The sequence below is a fragment of the Prionailurus bengalensis genome, chromosome D2 (assembly GCF_016509475.1).
Source record: "Prionailurus bengalensis isolate Pbe53 chromosome D2, Fcat_Pben_1.1_paternal_pri, whole genome shotgun sequence".
Lineage (NCBI taxonomy): Eukaryota > Metazoa > Chordata > Mammalia > Carnivora > Felidae > Prionailurus > Prionailurus bengalensis.
This window is the reverse complement of record NC_057351.1, coordinates 28,403,431-28,419,878: the sequence shown is the minus strand read 5'-3', so window position 1 is coordinate 28,419,878 and position 16,448 is coordinate 28,403,431. Positions and strand designations below refer to the sequence as shown.

Sequence of the window (16,448 nt, the reverse complement as noted above, 5' to 3'; positions counted from 1 at the left end):
TTTAGCCATTCTGACAGGTGTGAGATCATATCTTATTGTAGTTTTGATTTGTATTTCCTTGATGACCAGTGATGTTGAAGATTTTTTCATGTGTCTGTCAGCCATCTAGATGTCTTCTTTGGAAAAATGCCTATTCATGTCTTCTACCCATTTCTTAACTGGATCATTTGTTTTTTTGAGTGTTGAGTTTTAGAAGTTCTTTATATATTTTGGATGCTAACCCTTTCTCAGATATGTCATTTGCAAATATCTTCTCCCAATCAGCAGGCTGCCTTTTACTTTTGTTGATTGTTTTCTTCAATGTGCAGAAGCTTTTTATCTTGATGAAGTCCTAATAGTTTATTTTTGCTTTTGTTTTCCTTGCCTCAGGAAGCATATCTAGTAAGAAGTTGCTAAGGCTGATGTCAAAGGGGTTACTGCTTGTGTTCTCCTCTGGGATTTTTATGGGTTTTGTCTCACATTTAGGTCTTTCATTCATTTTGAATTTACTTTTGTGTATGGTATAAGAAAGTGGTGCAGTTTCATTCCTTTGAGTGTTGCTGTCAACACCATTTGTTGAAGAGACATTCTTTTACCCATTGGATATTTTTTCCTACTTTGTGGAAGATTAATTGACCACATAGTTGTGCATTCATTTCTAGGTTTTCTCTCTCTCTCTCTCAATACACATACACACACACACACACATATGTATCTCTCTCTCTATATATATATTAAAGAACAGGTTTATACACACACACGCACACACACACACACACATATATATATATATATATATATATATATATATATATATACATAAAAGAACAGTAGTTACAAACTTTATTTATATTTTTAAATTTTTTTTGAGAGAAAGAGTCAGTTGGAGAGGGACAGAGAGAGAGAGAGAGAGAGAGAGAGAGAGAGAGAGACAGAGGATCCAAAGCTGGCTCTGCATTGACAAGCAGAGAGCCTGATGAAGGGCTCAATCTCAGGAACAGTGAGATCGTGACCTGAGCTAAAGTCAGACACTTAACTGACTGAGCCACCCAGGCCACCCCTCTGGGTTTCCTGTTCTCATACCTTGATATACGTGTCTATTTTTGTGCCAGTACCATGCTGTTTTAATTACTATAGCTTTGTAATATAGCTTGAAGTCCAAAATCATGATGCCTCCAGCTTTGCTTTCCCTTTTCAAGGTCTTTGGGATCTTTTGTGGTTCCATACAAATTTTAGGATTGTTTATCTTAAAGCCAGTGGTAGATTGAAAAACAGAGGATGGTTTACTGATAAGAAAATGGCTAGGATTATATAGGTAATATAAATAATATACAAATATAAATAGAAAAACATTAAAACTGAAGACACTAGGAAGTTTATCCTAGTTTGTAAATGAATACTGTTTGCCAGCTCCACTTGATCCAACATAAACTGTGTATGTTTACATGTAGTCTGTGATATCTGTAGTAATCCGTTATGAAAATGTATAAATTGATTTAATATGAGTAAAAAATACAATTTTACTAGGATACTACAAAGGCAGCAAGGTATCTTGTTATTTTGCTAGACAAATCCATTTAGAAAAGTTTTAGTAGAAAGAGAATTTTATTAAAGCCGTTTTTACTTTCTTTAGTAACCAAAGACTTTCTTTAGTTTCTTTAGGACCAAAGTCACCTTTGTCCAGTTGAAAAGGTTGCAAACATTCCTTTGGAGTCTCTGATCTATCTCCTGCATCAAATAGGACTTTTACTCTTCTGTCCATAAATACAGCTGCATATTCATAAATGTGTCTGGTGACTGTAATATCACTACTACATTAAGCAAATGATGGCCTCCTCTGATTGACCTTCTTGTTAAAATCTTTTTCTTTAATTGCTACCTTAAACCTTTTTCTTGTATTTATTTTACTCTCTAATGCTTATTTTAACCCTAAAGTATAACAAGTTTCCTTTATACTTTTATATTCCTTTTTTTTTGATAGTTTTATTACTGCAAAAAAGCAATTCAGCACTTTGTGTTGTTGTTTTTAGGAAAGGGAATAGTCTCATCATCAGATGCTGTCTACTAGTGGATTCGTAGGTGAGATAATTAAGCATTGTTTGTTGGTTATTGGTTTGTTGACTACCATAAACAATACCATAAGCAAATCCCTAAAAATTTCTGAGATTCATTTTTGTCATATGTGAATACAAATATTAATAAATGCTGTAACCAAGAAGAAGGTATGAAAGATTAAGTGGCAGGTAGTTTCTAGTTCCAATGACACTATATTTCCTGTATTTTAGACTCTAGGTTTGTTGAGATAGAGCAGAAAGTCTGTTTCAGGTAAAAATTGCTACCTTCATAATCGACTAAGAAGTAAGTGTGCATATATAAAGATCACAAACACATTCATTACCAATTGTAATTGAGCATAGTGCTAAGTAATTCACACACATGATGTCATTCAAATGAAGCAGTAGGTAATTGAAGATCAAAACAAAGTAAAGTGCTATTTTTGAATAAAAATGATAATTTATAGTTACTGAGTTTTTATAATGTGCTAACACTGTGCTGGATTATCTCCTTTAATTCAATCTTCAGCAACCGTATGATTGTGATTGTAATTTTAAAGATGAAGAAATGGAGGCATATTTATTTAAGAAATTTGCTTGTACAAGGCAACAGGAAAAATAAAACTTTAAGAACATAGTACTCCAAGAGTTAGAACAGCTTGAACTATACATACCTTTCAGAAGTGTTTAATCAAGTTCATGGGCCTATAATAGGTTGTTAAAGGAATTTAGGTATGTCAGGAGGAGGAGGAGGAGGTGTTCTTTAGTCTCTCCCACATTTGCTAGTAACTCATCAGAGACTGGATTTAGGCTACATCATTTAAGATGCTCACAATTGTGTATAGTACAACAATGATACCTCATCTGTGAAAAAGGAAGACCTTTTGTGGTAAATTGTGATAGTGTTGCATTATTTCATCCTTATGAAAAATTTATATTTAAATTGCATCATCGATTCAATTCTTTTGACAAAATAGACAAACTGGATTTTTTTTGATACCATCAAATTAGAATTATTTAACCCAACATTCCCTCGCTCCAAAGTATTCTATAGAGCCTGTCTCATAAATATCCAACAGGAAATAGACATTTTTCCAAAGAAGACATACAGATGGCCAACAGACATATGAAAAGATGTTCAACATCACTCATCATCAGGGAAATGCAAATCAAAACCACAATGAGATTCCACCTGACCTGTCAGAATGGCTAAAATTAACAACATAGGAGGGGCGCTTTGGTGGCTCAGTCAGTTAAGCGTCCAACTTTTGATTTCAGCTCAGGTCATGATCTCATGGGAGATCAAGCCCTGCATTGGGCTCTGGGCTGAGTGTACAGCCTGCTTGAGATTGTCTCTCTCCCTCTTCCTCCCTCTCTCCCTCCCTCTCTCCCTCTCTCTCTCTCTCTCTCACTCACTCAAAATAAGTAAATACTTAAAAAAATTGACACAGGGAACAACAGATGTTGGTGAGGATGTGGAGAGAGGGGAACCCTCCTGCACTGTTGGTGGGAATGCAAAATGGTGCAGCCACTCTGGAAAACAGTATGGATATTCCTCAAAAAGTTAAAAATAGAACTACCGTATAATCCAGCAATTGTAATGCTAGGTGTTTACCCAAAGGATACAAATATACTGATTTGAAGGGGCACCCCAAAGCTTATAGCAGCATTATCAACAATAGCCATATTATAGAAAGAGCCCAAATTTTCACTGACTGATGAATGGATAAAGAGGATATATATATATAGTGGAATATTACTTGCCCACAGAAAATAATGAAATCTTTTTTTTTCTTTTTCTTTTTTTTAAATACAACTTATGGTCAAATTGATTTCCATACAACACCAGTGCTCATCACAACAAGTGCGATCCTCCATGCCCATCACCCACTTTCCCCTCTCCCCCACCCTCTATCAACCCTCAGTTTGTTCTTAGTTTTTAAGAGTCTCTTATGGTTTGCCTCCCTCCCTCTCTGTTACTTTTTTTCCCCCCTTCCCCTCCCCCATGGTCTTCTGTTAAGTTTCTCAGGATCCACATATGAGTGAAAACAAATGGCATCTGTCTTTCTCTGCCTTACTTATTTAACTTAGCATAATGCCCTCTAGTTCCATCCACGTTGCTGCAAATGGCCAGATTTCATTCTTTCTCATTGTCAAGTAGTATTCCATTTTATGTATAAACCACATCTTCTTTATCCATTTGTCAGTTGATGGACATTTAGGCTCTTTCCATAATTTGGCTATTGTTGAAAGTGCTGCTATAAACATTGGGGTACAAGTGCCCCTGTGCATCAGCATTCCTGTATCCCTTGGGTAGATTCCTAGCAGTGCTATTGCTGGGTCATAGGGTAGTTCTATTTTTAATATTTTGAGGAAACTCCACACTGTTTTCTAGAGTGGCTGCACCAGTTTGCATTCCTACCAGCAGTGCAAGAGAGTTCCCATTACTCCACATCCTCTCCTGCATCTATAGTTTCCTGATTTGTTCATTTTAGCCACTCTGACAGGCATGAGGTAATATCTCAGTGTGGTTTTTGATTGTATTTCCCTGATGATGAGTGACATTGAGCATCTTTTCATGTGCTTGTTGGCCATCTGGCTGTCTTCTTTGGAGAAGTGTCTATTCATGTCTTCTGCCCATTTCTTCACTGGATTATTTGTTTTTCAGGTGTGGAGTTTGGTGAGTTCTTCATAGATTTTGGATACTAGACCTTTGTCTAATATGTCATTTGCAGATATCTTTTCCCATATCATCGGTTGCCTTTTAGTTTTGTTGATTGTTTCCTTTGTAGTACAGAAGCTTTTTATCTTGATAAGGTCCCAATAGTTCATTTTTGCTTTTAATTCCTTGCCTTTGGAGAGGTGTCAAGTAAGAAATTGCTGCGGCTGAGGTCAAAGAGGTTGTTGCCTGCTTTCTCCTCTAGGGTTTTGATGGTTTCCTGTCTCATATTCAGGTCCTTCATCCATTTCTAGTTTATTTTTGTATATGGTGTAAGAAAGTGGTCGAGTTTCATTCTTCTGCCTGATGCTGTCCAGTTCTCCAAGCACTATTTGTTAAAGACACTGTCTTTTTTTCCGTTGGATACTCTTTTCCTGCTTTGTCAAAGATTAGTTGGCCATACATTTTTGGGTCCAATTCTGGGGTCTCTATTCTATTCCATTGGTCTATATGTCTGTTTTTATGCCAATACCATACTATCTTGATGATTACAGCCTTGTAGTAGACCCTAAAGTCTGGGATTGTGATGCCTCCCACTTTGGTTTTCTTCTTCATTATTACTTTGGCTATTTGGGGTGAAAAGAATGAAATCTTACCATTTGCAATGATGTGGATGGAACTAGAGTCTTTTTTATTATGCTAAATGAAATAAGTCAGTCAGAGAAAGACAATGCCATGATTTCAGTCATGTGGAATTTAAGAAACAAAACAGATGAACATAGAGGAAGGCAGGAAAAAAAAAGAGAGAAAAGCAAACCATAAGAGACTCCAACTATAGAGAATCAACTGAGGTCTGCTGGAGGGGATGTGGGCAGGAGATGGGCTAAATGGGTGATGGGTATTAAGGAAGGCACCTGTTATGTTGAGCACTGGATGTTATATGTAAGTTATGAATCACTAAATCCTACTCCTGAAAGAAGTATTACACTATATGGTAACTAACTAAAATTTAAATAAAGAATTGAAAAATAAAACAAAATAAACAAATAAAACCCTCCAAATAACTCATAATTAAAGTGGGAAGAAAGATTTAAAAATGTAACATGAAAAAAAGAATTTTTTTATGGTCAATGTTGTATATAGAAATTTTCTTTGTATGTTTTTGATGCACTTAAGTACATTCAAGTTGGTAAGAAATATTGAAGCAAATAAAAGTATTTAATTTTGCTTAACCCAGAATTTCCAAAATTTTCTAACTTTAGGACTCTTATGTTAGTTCTATAACTTTCTCAGACCATACTTTGGGAAATAGTGGTTTAGTATATCTCCAATAATATTTATGGTTATATTAAATTTTTACTTGGATTAAAAAATTATAGAGGAGGAACGTTAGTGCCTTTATATTCTCATCTTATTGAAGTAGATTAGACTCTCTCCAGCCATACAATATGCAATACACAACTGTGTAACGGTAATAGCAATCTCATCAATTCTGTGAGACAGTGAACCTGATTTTGGACAATTCTAATTGTTGGAGACATTTTTCTCAAACTAGATGTGAATTCCCTGCCATTTCCATGGACTGCTTCTAGTTCTGCTTTCTTAAGCAACATAGAACGAAGACAATAGGAAAAGGTATTTTTCAAATAACTGATGATTATTCTTAGCACTTATTTATGTCTTCTCTTACCTAGGCTGAAAATTTCTTGACCCTTGAACATTTCAGACTATTCTGAATACTTGAGAATTTCCATATCATGTATGATTATCAGTTTCCTGATGAAATTTTCACTTTTGATATTGAGGTACTTGAACATGGTAAGCATATTTGTATTATGGTTCGAATTTGACAACTTTAGTGTCTGGACTTCCTGGATCATTATGCTGGTTTTTGCTCATGGTATCTTGTTTTTTCATGTGAATGGCTATCTCTGTGTACTAAACATTATTTTTTCTGGAATTCATCTCAAGAAATTTCTCTGTTTTATTAGCTCTTTGATGTTTTTAAGATAAAGTATTTTATATTTCATCAATCTTCTTAGTTTTCTTCGGCAGAAGGATTAGACTGATTACTAATTTGCCAATACAAGAAATCGAAGTCCCTAAAATCATCTCCGCAAATACTTTTCTATGCATGTTCTAGATAAGTAATACCCATAAAATATTGAAATAAAAACATCTTGAAATAGAAACAAATCTCTGATGTGAATGTTCTATAATATACTCAAACAATTACCTCTCTGATTTAATGTCTAACATTATCTTACCTTATTATGATAGCCTTGTCATGCTGTTCGTTCATAGTGATTTTGTGAGCAGTTAAACTCCAAGTCTCTGAATTCAAACTATTATTAATTTCAGCATTCTTGTTCTGATACTAGTTTTATCTTTTTATATGTAAAGGTAGATGCTAAATTTATATTCACGGAATTTTATCCTGTTAATTCTGGTTTATGTTAGAATCCATTCAGATCTTTTTAACTTTTGATTTTGTCTTTACCTCCTAACCTGGAATAATTTTCAGATTTTTAAAAGTCAGATTATTTATGAAAAATTGTTTAGTCATGTGGAAAACAGTGATATATCTTCCTTTCAGATAACATCAATCAAACATTAACCCATTTTGAGTAAAGTTGTTGAAATGAACTTCAAACTTGCTTTATTAGGCTACTGTATAAACCATGTTTCTTTATTTTATCCTCAAGTACTTTCTCAAAGGCTCTGCTAAAATTAAGATGTGTTATCTGTGGCATTGTAGATTTATCAGTATAGTAACCCCAATTATAAAGGAAATGAGCTTAGCTTGGTTAACTTACTTTTCATAACCCTGTAAGAGTTCCAAGTTGACTATTGCTTGCTTGCTTTTTTTCCTTTTCTTTCTTTATTTTTATGTTTTTTTTTAACCTTCATTTTTTAATTGCTCACAATCCACTTACTTATGGTTGTAAACCACTTGTCTGCTGGGATCTTGTTACTCTTAAAATCTATATATAAATGGCTTGAACCCCAATTCTGTGTCCTATCAACTATAATGTCCCAAGATTTCTGCAAATTCTCTGGGGCTCATATTCTCAACGTCATCTCTAGTTCCAAGTTTTTGCTTCCACAAATTAGTTTACGAATGGTCTTTCTATCCCTATTTTATAGTTGGTTAATCTGTAATTGGTAATTGGCCTTTTCCCCCTTGATTTTGACACACACACACACACACACACACACACACACACACACACACACTCACTCTCCAATACTCCCAGACAAGACATGTTTATGTATGTTTGTGTATATTGCAAACCTTATAGAAATTTGGGAAGGCAGAAGGGAGGGGATTCTTTACTGTAGCACTATATTCTAAGTGGCTCCAATTTGAGTATCAGAAATCTTCAAATTCTTTAGCAACGTCATCTCATTGTTCTTTCACCTTCTTTCCCCTTACCTACTCTCTTTGTTCTTTCTCATACCTGTAAATTCCTGTTTATCTGGATGCACTAGGTTTCTATCTGCTAATTTGTGCCCTCATATATCACTGTCTTTCTTAAATTATTCTGTAAGGTATTTTCCTCCGTATAGACATTTTTTTTCCCTCAGAAGAATTCTTTAGTCAGCTGTGTCTCTCTGTATACACACATACATTCCACTATAAAATAATGTATTATAGATGTTTTCTAGGGGGAGAGCATCAACTTTAATAGTATAGATTTCTTTTTCTGGACACTCTTTAAAAAGCAGTGGGTCACATTTTTGTTTCTTGCTTCTGTCTGGAATGTAATGGAAAAAGGCCTGACTCTTCTCTCTTCTAATTGTATCTTACTATTTCATGAAATCTTCTGCTCATTTTGGGGTCCCTTCCGCATTCTTATACAGTTCCTTGCTACATTTTAAATTTATTCTTTATTACACGGTACCAAATAATGTATCCACTATCATAATTTCTTCCTTCATGGCCTTACTCTTTTCTTCCTTACTGGTTTTTTTCTAAATTATAGTTTTTTTTCATCTCTGTTGTGGTATGTTTCCTTTTAGATGTCAGGTCAAGGAGATATTACTCAATTAAAAAAAATGTTTATTTATTTTGAGAGAGACAGATAGAGCACCAGAAGAGGAAGGGCAGAGAGGGAGGGAGACAGAGAATCAAAAGCACCCTCAGTGCTGTCAGCATAGCACCTGATGCGGGGCTCGAACTTCACAAACCATGAGATCATGACTGGAGCTGTGATCAAGAGTCAGATACTTAACCAGTTGAGCCACCCAGGCATCCCTATATATTACTCAATTTTTGATTAATACTCTGTACCTATACATTTCCTGACTTCCTTATGCTTTGTTATTTTTACTGAATTATCCTCTTTCCACTGAGACTGCCTCCAGAGACGCAGTTATGATAGACCATTTATGAGGACATAGACTGAGACCACCAACTAGTGCATATGTGGTTCACTGAGTAATTCTCAGTAGGAAAAGTAGTGCTGACCAACACAGAGTTGATATATAATTAAGTACAACAAAGATTCTTGATTTGGCAGTTTTAAAGTCATCAGGTTCCGTAAGGAATTTTTTTTTCTCCAGGAAATAGGTCCAAATCAAAAGTAAGAGAGGATATAGAAGAGAATGACAATCTTTCAATATTAAATAAATTATAGAAACTTGGAAAGACAGTTTGGCTTTATTGCCACCATTCCATGGGAATTTAAAAAAATTCTTTTTTAGTATTGGTCAAGGTTTTTTTGAACTTCACTATTTATACTTCTCAAGATACCATATCTTATTTTATTGGCATCTGGGTTTTTATAAAGGTCGATTTTATTTGAGACAAAATTGGCTGGGGTGTCTCTTGCTTTCCTTAGGGGTCAGGACAATGTGGAGGAAAAAACCATTGCTTTTGGCAGAAGAGACTTTGCTTCAATCCTGGCTCTGTTGTTGATTAGCTGGGTGAATTTAGGAAAGTTAAAAATCTGTGAGCCTTGGCTTCTTCTTCTGAGTTACAGGGATAATAAAACTTACTCTGAATACTTTGAAAGGATTTTGTAAACATTAAATGATATATAAGTTACCTAGCAAGAACTGGTGCTCTCTGTTTCATTTTCTTTCCTTTTCTTGTCTTTTGCCACCATGGTACCTTTTTCTCACATTTTTGACTCTTGTAGACTCTTGCAGTACAATGTTATCCTTATGCCTAAAAAATGAAGGGAAATAAATTTGAACCAAATGTTCTAACATTTTCCATTTATCAAACCAGAGTTTTATTTATATTTTTTAATTTTATATATTTTTTGAAGTTTATTTATTTTGAGAGAGAGAGAGGGAGAGGAAGAGTGTGTGTGCATGAGCAGGGGAGGGGCAGAGAGAGGGAGAGAGAGAACCCCAAGCAGGTTTGTGCTGTCAACGTGGAGGCTGACATGGGGTTCGAACCCATGAACTATCAGATCGTATCCTGAGCCAAAATCAAGAGTTGGACTCTTAACCAACTGAGCCACCCAGGCGCCCCAGTAGCTGATATTTTTTTAAGGTACCTTCTATTATTAAAAGGCAGGCATACCAGCAAAGAGACTTTCTAAAGGTTCCTTTCATTAAAAATATCAGCAGTTTATAAGGGAAGAAATTATTGTATTATTAAGAGCTATTAGAAGCCAAGCATATTCTGCAGAATATTCTAGGAAAAATATATGCAGAGATATTAAGGTTTAAAGAAAAATCAAGTCACAATACTGGTATTAAAGGTAGAATAGGAGGAACTAGTAAATGGAGACAAATAAGGTACAAATCACTGGATTTGTGCCTGATATCATACTGAAAACTTTAGGGACAAAGGAAATTTAAACCATGTAAAATTATAACTTTAAAAGGGACCAGCATCATTCTAGGTATCTCCAATTTGATTGTTAATTAATCCATTCAGCAAATGGTTGTGTTTTGTGCACTACTGTGTGCTCATCACTACTGTATGATAGGGATTCAAGTTTAGAAAAAATAATACCATGGCCCTTTTCTCCTGGAATTTACAGACTAAGACATAAATTAATATAAGTTACTCTGATAGAAGTTGGTATAACTATTATGGAGGCATGATGGCAATTTATCAAGGGAAAGTATTTTGAGTGAATTTGAGTAACTAGACAAAGAAGGTGATGGAGGAAGAGAGCATTTTAACTGCAAGAACAGTACATACTCAAAGACCTGTAATACTTCTGAGGGCTGAGATGAAGGGTCACTGTGTTATATACCTCAAACTAATGTAACATGTGTGACAACTATACTAAAAACAAACAAACAAACAAACAAACAAACAAACAAAAACAATTAGAAGACAAGCCAGAGTCTGGAAGACTATATAGGCAAATCACTCATAATGAATGGCCAGTACTCAAAATTTATTGAGAATTCTCAAAACTCAATAAAATAACAAACCAAATGTTTAAAAATGAAAAGAGTTGAAGGTGGAGAGGTAGGCATAGACCTACTTGCGAAAGGCCTGTGTGCTAAGATAAACAGTTTGAAGTGTAGTCTGAAAGCTAACAGGGAATCATTAAATATTTTAAGCATGGGTATGACATAAGCAGATTTGCATTATAGGACCGTTAGTCTAGCAGCAGTGGGCAAAGGAGCCAGACTGGAGGCAGTGAGGCTAGTGATTAGGCTGATGCTGTCATCTGGTTGTGAAATGATGGGGTAGGATAGGGAATGAATGAGATAAATGAAGGAGGAACAGTCTACAATTTGGAAAGTGATTGGAATCTGTTTAGATAGAAAGGGTAGCATCAGGTAGCCTTTCAGGAATCTGGCTGGGCATGAGGACCTTGGTTTTCAGTTTTAGGTAGAGGAGAAGTAGTTTATGGGTTTTAGGCTTATTCGATTGAGGCACATATGAGAGATAATAGATACTAAAATATATGTTTAGAGCACATGAGAGCAAATAAGAGATAGATTTGGAAAGCCTCAAGAAATAAGCATTGGGGAGAAATTAAGATGGGAGTAGTGGGGGGACCCTGGGCTTGCCCCATCCCTTGAACACAGCTAGATCAACATCAAATTACTTTGAATACCTAGGATTAAGATAACCATCTGCATAATTTGAGGGCGAGAATGTGGCAGATATGAAGTGCAGAGACATGAATTGGGGGAGAGAAAGGCCATGGTGCCATAGGGAGTAGGAAGCCCTTTTTGTGGAGAGGAGAGAGAGGAAGAGAGGAGTAGAGAGAACAGCGTGCTAGTTTTGTGCCAGAAGAGCACCCCTGCAAAAATCATTGACTGAGAAATTGGGAGGAACTGATTATTGCAAGTTTTTGCAGAGTGGAGCTCAAATTCAGAGGATTTGGAAGTCTGTGCCATTTTCTAGAGTTGATCTGAGCAGGTGGCAGTGGTCCAGGTGAGAAGAGGGTAAAGGCCTGAGAGCAGACAGCAGACAGCCTGGTGTGGGGATCCCCTGGGTCGTACTGGGAGAGAGAAGTTACCCTTTCTAGAGTGCATTTGGAAGATGGTGTATTGCTTCTTCAAGGACAAAAGATTGGGCTGACACCTTTGAGCAGCCACTTAACAGCAGGGGACAGAGGCTCATGCAGAGGGCAGATAATCTGGTTGCAGGTTTTCATTGTGCTTCACCATAAACTCCAGGCACTTGTGCAGTCAAGTGACTGCTTTTCTTTTTCCCTTTTTCCCATTTATTTATTTATTTAAATGAATATAATTTGTTGTCAAATTGGCTTACATACGACACCCAGTGCTCATCCCAACAAGTGCCCTTCTCACTGCCCATCACCCATTTTCCCTCTCCCCCAAACTCTCATCTATCCTTAGTTTGTTCTCTGTATTTAATAGTGTCTTGTGGTTGGCCTCCCTCCTTCTCTGTTTGTATCTGTTTTTTTCTCCCCTTCCCTTTCCCCATGGTCTTCCGTTCAGTTTTTCAAGATCCACATATGAGTGAAAACATGTGATATCTGTTCTTCTCTGGCTGTCTTATTTCGCTCACCATAATACCTTCCAGTTCCATTCACATTGCTGCTTTTCTGGGACAGAATGGCTCCAGGAGCAGTGCTTCAACACTGTACTCTGGAAGAAGGGAGCAGGTCCCCACCTTGCCAGGTCCTTTAAAATTTGGAATTTTGTATCCCAGCCAGAGATAGAAGACAGGAGAGCTGTGGCTCCAGGGATATTGATGGCCCAAGCACAGACTGGGGGAGGGTGGGGATCAGATGGAAGCCTGGGAAACAGGAGGGGTGATTGTTCGCTTGTCTGTGGCAGTGGGTGTGAGCCTTCCTCACTGGGAGTAAAAGAGTGTGGTGACATATTTCCCCCCTGCCCACCAGCACAGTTGGACTTCAGTTAGCAAAACAGCACCTTCAGTAGGGGCTGGAGCCACTTATATCAAACCCTACCTCCTGCACCATACAGGGTCATCTTTACTAGGGAAGGTCTGACTGTGAGCCAGCACAGGGGGCCTCTCCCCTAGAGGACCAACATAGGCACCTCACACCCACCAAGTCTACTGATCATAAAGTGTTCCAGTGTATCAGCTTCAGTTCTGGTGGAAATACCAGATTTTTTTCTTTTCTTTTCCTTTTTCTTCTTTTCTTTTCTTTTCTCTTTCTTTTTTTCTTTCTTTTTTTTAATTTAATTTTTAATTTTTAAAAATTTATATCCAAATTAGTTAGCATATAATGAAACAATGATTTCAGGAGTAGATTCCTTCATGCCCCTTACCCACTTAGCCCATTCCCCCTCCGACAACCCCTCCAGGAACCCTCAGTTTGTTCTCCATATTTATGAGTCTCTTCTGTTTTGTCCCCCTCCCTGTTTTTATATTATTTTTGTTTCCCTTCCATTATGTTCATCTGTTTTGTCTCTTAAAGTCCTCAATGAGTGAAGTCATATTTTTGTCTTTCTCTGACTGACTAATTTCACTTAGCATAATACCCCCCAGTTCCATGCACGTAGTTGCAAATGGCAAGATTTCATTCTTTCTGATTGCCGAGTAATACTCCATTGTATATATGTACCACTTCTTCTTTATCCATTCATCCATCAGTGGACATTTGGGCTCTTTCCATACTTTGGCTATTGTTGATAGTGCTGCTATAAACATGGAGTGCATGTGTCCCTTTGAAACAGCACACTTGTATCCCATGGATAGATGCTTAGTAGTGCAATTGCTGGGTCGTAGGGTAGTTCTATTTTTAGTTTTTTGAGGAACCTCCATACTGTTTTCCAGAGTGGCTGCACCAGCTTGCATTCCTACCAACAATGCAAAAGAGATCCTCTCTCTCCACATCCTTGCCAACATCTGTTATTTCCTGAGTTGTTAATGTTAACCATTCTGACAGGTATAAGGTTGTATCTCATTGTGCTTTTGATTTGTATTTCCCTGATGATGAGTGATGTTGAGCATTTTTTCTTGTGTTGGTTGGCCATTTGGATGTCTTCCTTGGAGAAATGTCTATTCATTTCTTTTGCCCATTTCTTCACTGGATTATTTGGTTTTTGGGTGTTGAGTTTGATAAGTTCTTTATAGATTTTGGATGCTAATCCTTTATCTGATATGTCATTTGCAAATATCTTCTCCCATTCTGTCAGTTGTCTTTTAGTTTTGTTGATTGTTTCCTTTGCTGTGCAGAAGCTTTTTATTTTGATGAGGTCCCAGTAGTTCATTTTTGCTTTTGTTTCCCTTGCCTCCAGAGACATGTTGAGTAAGAAATTGCTGTGGCCAAGATCAAAGTGGTTTTTGCCTGCTTTCTCCTCGAGGATTTTGATGGCTTCCTATCTTAAATTTAGGTCTTTCATCCATTTTGAGTTTATTTTTGTGTATGGTATAAGAAAGTGGTCCAGGTATTGTAAAAGAGAAAAATAAGAAACAAGAAAGAAAGAAAATGAATAGATGAACCTGCTAACAGATTGAAGTAGGACTGAAATTGCTTCATTTTCTCCTAGAAGTCAGTCTGTGTAGCTCTTTATAGTCCATTAATTAAGCCAATAGTGAGACTCGTGGACTTGAAGAGCGAAGTTGGCCCAATTGGGCAGGGCTCAGTTTAGTAGCTCCACTGTCCACTAGATGGCACTGCTAGCCTAATGGGGTGGAGTGTTGCGGTGCTCATAGGTGCGTATAGGCATGTGCGGGAGCGGTGAAAATGGCGCCACCCAGCCACCCAGTCTGTTCTCCCGGCTCAGCATCCTCTGTCTTCAGCTCTCGTCTTCTCCTGCTTTTTTACTCTCCATGATCAGGCCCTAGGCAGTACCTCTGTCCTGAGTTTTGTCTCAGATGTGGCTGTTTTCCCCAGCCCCTTACTTCTGAAGGACTGCGGCTTTGACCCATTCCACCCCTCTGCAGGAGGGTCTCACTGAGCAATGGCCGAATGAGCAATGGCTGAATGTCGGCTGCACCTAGGAATGCCCACTGGACCCTGCTGTTGCCGATGCCCCAAGACTGCAGCCAGGTGCCAGCCCATCCCAGAAAAAGTACACGAGATAGTGTAGCAGCAGCGTTTCAGGGATTATGGAAAATCACAACACACATCTGGTACCAGGCTTCACCCTTAATGACCTTGTTCCAGCACCAGCGAATGTGGCCATTTTCTGGGGTCTGCTGGGACCAGGTGGCTTCAACAGCCTCTACCAAATGTCCTCCCAGCAGTGGAACTGGTTTTCCCCGTGTGGCCCGAGAACCTCCCGGTCCCCACTCTGTTCCTGGGGATTCGTCTGTTCCACCAGAGCACTGCCAGGTATCGAGCTGCAGAGTTGCAGCTTTTGTGCTCTCCTTGTTTACAGTCTTAATGGAATTTAAACTCTCTCCTTTCTCCTTTCTCCCTTTTTAGTTTAGTCCCTGTGGCTATTTCCAAGTTTCCACTTTTTCTCCAGCTGCTTTTGGGGAGGGGTGCTTTTCCTGTATTCTCCCCACCTCTCCAGTCTCAGTCCTTTCTCCACTCACAAAAGCAGTTCCCTACCTTTCGCGACTTCTTGCTCCCCAAGTTCAGCTCTCCGTGCTGTGTACCTGCTGTATTCTGTGGTTCAGGTTGTGCAGATTGTTGCGTTAATCTTCCAATAAGTTTTCTAGGTGTGTAGGATGGTTTAGTGTTGGTCTGGCTGTATTTCATGGATGTAAGTTACACAAAAAGCTTCCATGCTGTTCTGCCATTTTTGCTCCTCTCTTTCTTTCTTTTTTAAAAATCAGGCTTATAGTTTCTGTTCATTTGTTTGTTTTTCGTTTCCTTTTCATGTTTTTTTCAGATCAACTTTTTTTTTTTTGGATCAGGCTTTTTTTTTTTTTAAATCAGGCATATTCTAACAAATCAAAACACACCTAGTTAAAGATCGAAATACTCCCACTGCAAGCAAAAAGGAACTCTGCAGAGGATCACCTGTGGGAAAAAGCAGCCAAATTACAACAGCAGAGTGCACAGCATATACTGGAAACCCTTCCTTGAAGCACCAGGCCCTGGACAGTGTGTGACCCCTTCCTAATATAGCATTACTCTCAGGAGCAGGAAACATAACAAGTTGTCATAACACACAAAAGACAGAAACCTAGACAAAATGACAAGATGGAGGAATTTTTCCCAAAGGAAAGATCAAGAGGAAACCACAGCCAGATATCTGATCAAAACAGATACAAGCAGTATGTCCAAACAAGAATTTAGAACAACAGTCATGAGGATTAACTAGCTGGCCTTGAAAAAAGAATAGAAGACACCAGAGCAACCCTTGATGCAGAGATAAAAGACCTAAAAACTAGTCAGGCTGAAATAAAAATGTTGTAACTGAGATGCAAAACT

General features: G+C 37.6%; 1 protein-coding gene across 2 annotated transcripts in view; it reads left to right on the top strand.

The window, feature by feature from the left end:
* Nucleotides 1–16,448, top strand: part of CTNNA3 (catenin alpha 3) — a 1,753,506-nt gene that overhangs the window by 131,699 nt on the left and 1,605,359 nt on the right. The window lies entirely within an intron of this gene.